Raw genomic sequence first — 6,062 nt, forward strand, 5'->3', positions numbered from 1 at the left:
CATTTGGAATCGCACCCCTCTCTGTGTCCTCCCTCCAAATACTGCTGCAGCTGAGCGCATTTGCCACAAGCGCCAGGATGCACAGTCGTGGCAACCAAGTCTAGAGAAGTGGGAAGAGGGGTCTGAAGAGGAGGAGGAGGCAATGCAATGATTACAGGTGCTTTAGAAACTGCTTCCTCCCCCTGGCTGCTCAAAAATGAATGTCTTCCTGAAAGCCTTTGTAAAAAAATAGTAAATAAAGCATGTAGCTGGGCCCCAGGGCACTTTGTAAAGAGATCAGCTCTATTTAATACATGAATCCAGAGGTGCTCATGGAGCCGACCACAGCCCAGAGGACTGGCAGTGGCTACCTATGGAGAGAAAGCTCTGGCATTTGTGCAGGGAGCAGCTCCCGTTCTGGAAACAGCTCAACTACCGTTGTGTGATAAGACTCGTAACCGAAGCCTGGGTTGTGAGCTTTAACAGTCTGCACAACTCCTTACTAATCTCACCGAGGCCAGCATCCACTTGAGAAGCATCCAAAGACAATCCAGGCATGGCAGGAAGTGGCTTTGGCAGCGCGTCAGCTGGCACGCTGCCCCCTGAGTCAGTAACGGACGGAGGCCGAATGCGGCACAAGGAAGGTCTCTGGGCAGGAGATAAACCTGAGGCCCCAGCTATCTGCTGCCCTTTCTGTACCACCCTGCTGCTTTCTGCCAGCGCCACAAACATCCTGGTCTGGCCTCATCAACAGTGTCGTTAGTAAACGCATGTGGCTGATGTAAAATTCCCTGCTGAAGCTTGTCGCGCTCAGGATTCCCCACCACTCACATCTTTTATGTGCATTCAAATGCTTTCCATAAAAGGCAGTTATTCTCTCATTACACATCACGCCAAGAAGTTTGAAACGCGAGACTCACTGTGACCAATGTTCACGGCTTTTTTCAAAGTGATGTTTCTGCTAGAACGACCTAAAAACCCAACCCACGCAGGAACCCGCTCTGCAGCTGGATGAAGTTATCCCTTTTGAAAACACGTGCCCCAAAGGCTGATTCTCTATGCCCCTTGTGCCCCTCTTTCTCCACATCCTCAGCCTTAGAGAGAAAGATTGTTTCAGGGTGGTTTTGTACCTGGAATGTGTCCTTCGCTCCAGGAAAGCGTTTGCTATAAGGTGCTGTGAAAGGCAGTCATGACTCTTTGACCCACACTGAGAGATATTTCTGTATTCACTCAGATGAAACAAAAACCGAGAGGACACTTTGGGGCTGCTAAACCTTAAACTCTCTTCTCCTTTGTGTCAGTTCATGTAAACAGGACAAGGGTGTGAAAGCCGCAGGTGGCCCCAGTGCGCGGTGCTTCAGGAGGAAAACAGCAGCAAGCACTTGTACCACAGGAGCGTACCAATACCCCAGCGGGGTTCAGCGCCGCGGCACTGGCCAAGCCCCGCGGGGCCGCAAAGCCTCGGCGGGCATCTGGCTGCTGTCGGACAGCTCTGCTGCTGCCGGCTGGCACAGGAAGGAAATGAGATGGTGTGCAAGATGAGGGCTTGCGGTAGAGGCAGCCGTAGCAAGGCGGGCAGGTTCTGCGGTGATAAGCAGACAGATAAATTACAAAGCTGCCTGCCGCCCGCCGAAACTCACGGGGATGGGGTGGGGGGACCGAGGCCTCACGCTGCTCATGGAGCTTCTGTGGTTCAAGGATGAGTATTGAGAGAGGCAGCCCAGGGTCTCTTTTGCACATGAGGGCTTGCGGTAGAGGCAGCCGTAGCAAGGCGGGCAGGTTCTGCGGTGATAAGCAGACAGATAAATTACAAAGCTGCCTGCCGCCCGCCGAAACTCACGGGGATGGGGTGGGGGGACCGAGGCCTCACGCTGCTCATGGAGCTTCTGTGGTTCAAGGATGAGTATTGAGAGAGGCAGCCCAGGGTCTCTTTTGCACAGTGTTGTATATCCGTTCTCACGTGTGATGCTTGAGCTAGAAATGTGTTTGCCTTTTCCGCAGCTGGTTGTTAAGGTTGATCGACCTCCCCTTGGCTCTTTCCTTACTGGGGCGCCTGAAGGTGCTGCGTGGTTCGCCCTCCTCTGGCCCACAGACACTGATTGAGAAATGCTGTGGTGGGGGTGTGCGAGTGATAAAGGGCAGCTGACTGCCAGCTCTGTGTGGGGCAAGGAGGGACTGGGCTGGGAAAGGCACTCAAAATTCGCCCCACCGCTTCACCGAGGTTACCAGTAGCACCTAGACTGCCGGAATCAAATCAGCTTCGTTCACTGTTCAGCACTGATTTTTTGAGGGTGCTGCACCATATGGATGAAGATGGTTCTAAAAAAGGCTCCCTGAGGAAGACCTGCCCCTCTGCAGTTACTCAGCAGTGGGCTGACCCTCCGAGCTCGCTCTAACCCTGGTTCCTCCCATTTTTGACTGGCGTGTAACCAACCGCAAGGCTTTGTACCTGTCCTCTGCACGAGCAGGGAAAGACACCCGTCCTGAACAAAGGGTAAGCTGGGGTTTTGTCATCACCTGAACAAACAAGCATCCTTACTAACTTCCTCTTCGTGAGTGAAAGGAACATTAACAAGAAAATGAAGCACAGGAGAACTGCATGGAAGTACCCGCTAACTATAAACTTGTCACCACTGGTGAATCTGGTGACCTAAAACAAAATACGCTTAATGGAGCGGAGGGTTGTAAAACAGTGTCACAGTGAAACAACCCCCATGGAGCTGCACACCGGGGTACAGGGAGACAGGCAGCACTTAGACATGACATTGCCAGTGCTTAAACAGAGCCGAAACAGGGAAGCATTTGTAGATCAGAAAAGTAAAAGGAACCCCACATGCTTTTTTTAGACGTTTGCTGTGAGGTTGTGCCATTGTCCACTCGCAGGAAGACTTTTCGCTCCCTTGTGCTGGTGTCAGCTGCAGCAGCTCTGAACCAGATGCTTGTTATTAAAAAGGCTGATATAAAAAGCAAATATAATCTCAGACTTAACATCCAATCAGGAGGCAAAACATGCCCAGTTTATTACTGTTTGCTCTAGGGAAAACACCAGCGTGGAGTCTCAATTCACATGAGGAAAATGTGGTCACTGAAAACGAATTTTTTTTTTTTTTATTAGTCCAGGAGGAGCAAAAAATAAAAAAGCCTTTTGACTCTGTGGTGCCAGAAGCCAGACAGAGGTACACCCGTGCCTGCAAGTAAGATGTAAAGCTAAAACTCTGCATTTATATGCTGCACCATGAGCCTGGCACATGGGCGTTAAAGGCAACTGCACCCTAACACGATGGCCCCAGGCGAGGCTTTCAGGTGCCGGGTACCCAACCTCCAGCCCCTGGAGGAGAGGTGGAAAATGCCTTATCACGTCCTCCTCCATCCTGGGTTGTGCTGGGACTTCAAAGGGCTTTAGGACTAACTCAGCAGAGCTGGAACCTGCTTGGTGTCCGCTGAGCCGTGTGCTGATTTCACGCTGCCTACACACCCCAGACTTCAGCTGTGCCTTCGGCATCGCTGGCAGAGCAGCCTCTGCCTCAGCTTCAGCACCAGGAGAAAGCTGCTGCTGAGCCGAAGTGTGAGTTAGAGGCTGTGTCAGAGTGAGACTTTTCCCCAATGGTCTAAGAAAAGGGTTTTTCTGATTGATAGCTGCATTTCCTTATGTCACATCCTGTTTGACTTGACAAATCCAGTTTTGCTGTGAATTTACACAGATATTTCTTTCCAAGGGGTAATAAATCACTCGTAAGGATTTCACTTTAGTACAAAGGGAAATATTAATTTGGGGGCATAGTGAATCTTCAAAAAATAAAGCAGTGATTTTGCACAGCTGGATCTTCTATTTGGGATATTAAAACTAGCTAAAACTATGTCTATCGCTGAAAACAAAACCAGTCACCTCCTCATTTGACAGCCTTTATGGGCTTGTTTTGATCCCAAACTCCACCATTTTAATTTTCCCCCTTTTTCTCTGAAAGAAAACACAAAACTAATGATACTCACATCAACGTTCAACACACAGATTTGTGTGGCAGAGAATGTATGAGAATGGGTTTCATCCATCCACTTGTTCATCCAGAACCCTTTTGCCTGTGGAGTTAGGAAGGTTTAATAAAATATTGGGGACTCCTTGAAGCTGTTGCTCAGGCAAAACCTTTCTAACTCTTGCTGGAACCATCCAGACACAGTTGAAAGGTGGCTGTCTGTAAGCTTTCACTGCCTCAGCTTTCCTCGCACCTTACAATACGCAGCCCCCTCGAGGTCAGGAGGGCTGCTCTGATGATGGATTCGCTTCTTCAGTTTCAGCTTTTCAAAACAGCTCTGCAGCAGCACATTTGACCTGTGTAGATCCGTCTAAGTCTGCTTCTTTAAAAACAGGAAGATGAGCCACGTTCATCTTCAAGAGAAACGTTCTCAAAGTGTGGCCGTTGCTAGCCTTGCTCCCAAAGGGTGACCAGGGGAAACAAAAGGTGCAGTCTCTGTGCTGTGCTAACGATGCTGCTCCTCACCGTTGCTGAATTTCCCTCTCATTTCTCATCGCCGCAGCTGCTTGCGCTCAGCACAGTGTCGGAGGATGCTGCGTGCACCGTGGCACAGTAATAACGAGAGATAAGCTTCCAGGGGAAAATGATTCAAGGTTGGTTTGCAAATGAATGTAGAGGGTGACCTGGAAGTGGGGGTTTCGCAGGAAAAGGTCAGTTCTTTCCCGAGCTGTGAAACATTCAAGTACCACAGTCCTGGGGCCGATGAAGGGAATTTCCCAGCAGTAGCACAGAAATTTCACTTTCCCTTTACTTACTTTCCCAGCAACTGCGCCCTCCCTCCATCTCCGACCCCCCGGAGCTCCCACCTCCAAAACACCTCTGAAAAATTCTTGACCCTCATGAGGAATGGGAGTTTTGTCACCCTTTCCCACAGCACTGGAGCTGCACCCCAAGGAACAGCCCAGTCCAGCGCTTCTCCTGCCACCTTTGTGTCCTTATCCCCTCCACAGAGGGCAACTAGTCAGCACCTGTGGTTACCCAAAGGGTCTGTATCGACTAATCAAACCTCTTGCACACCAAGAAGTCAGAACCTTGAATGGTTTTAATAATTATCAACTAATAGCCTAATATGGCATAAAATAAACCCATTAACTGCTGGCTTACAAAATATCCTGATAACCGTGTAGCTGACGGAGAACACACTGAGGATTAATTTCTTTCCTTCATCTACAGAAAGAGTAATTAGGCCCAGCCTTAGGGCTGGATGGTATGATGACCTCTGCCCCTGCCCAGCATCGCTTCTGTGTGCTAAAAAGACACTTGGTAATTGCCTCCTAATAATATTCCAGGCAACAGGCTTCAAACTACTTAGTACAGAGGCTGCTGTTGACAAAGGACACACCGAAGATATCCCTATCAGATGAAAAACATTGCACAGAAATATATAATTTTGGAACTGATGTCGTGGGAAGGGTTGAAAACATCCACACAGGGAGACATGACAGCCGTGCTGCCTCTCAACTGTTTTAATCAAACACTCCGTGTAGGATCGTCAAGAAAACACAGGTGAAAACAACCCCTCCACCCCCCCCACCCCCAGATTGTTTGATGAAATTATTACATTTACATAAAACATACAGTCGCCTTCTTAAATGTGCCCACTGCTGTAGTCAGTACTCCCATGAGAGAGGTGGTCGGGATTACGCTTACTGGAAATAGGTCGAGGGAATAACGGGGTCTGTTGCGGGGTCTGTTCTAGGTCCAGCCTGGTCTCCTCAGCACTTTTAGGAGAGATCCTCATTCTTCCCTGGCATCAAGGATAGACCAAGACCCAACTTGTCTGTCAGTACCCTGAAGGCAGGTCTGGATCTTGCTGGGTGCTATGCTCCCCCAAATGCCACTGGTTCAGAAAACCAGGAATAGTGGTCAAGATCTTACTGGGTTGATCTTAAATTGGATGAGCTTCTAGGGGAAAGCTGAGTTAATCACCAAGTCCCAGAGCCTGCGGGGAGCCTATGGGAGGCCAGCAGGGCAGGTGAGGTCACGCAGCATTCAGCTGAGCCTGCCTCAGAGTCTGCAAGCTCACCAGTACTGAGGACAACTATCCTGCTG

Source organism: Buceros rhinoceros, unplaced genomic scaffold (assembly GCF_000710305.1).
Source record: "Buceros rhinoceros silvestris isolate BGI_N320 unplaced genomic scaffold, ASM71030v1 scaffold4335, whole genome shotgun sequence".
In the NCBI taxonomy this organism is placed as follows: Eukaryota; Metazoa; Chordata; class Aves; order Bucerotiformes; family Bucerotidae; genus Buceros; species Buceros rhinoceros.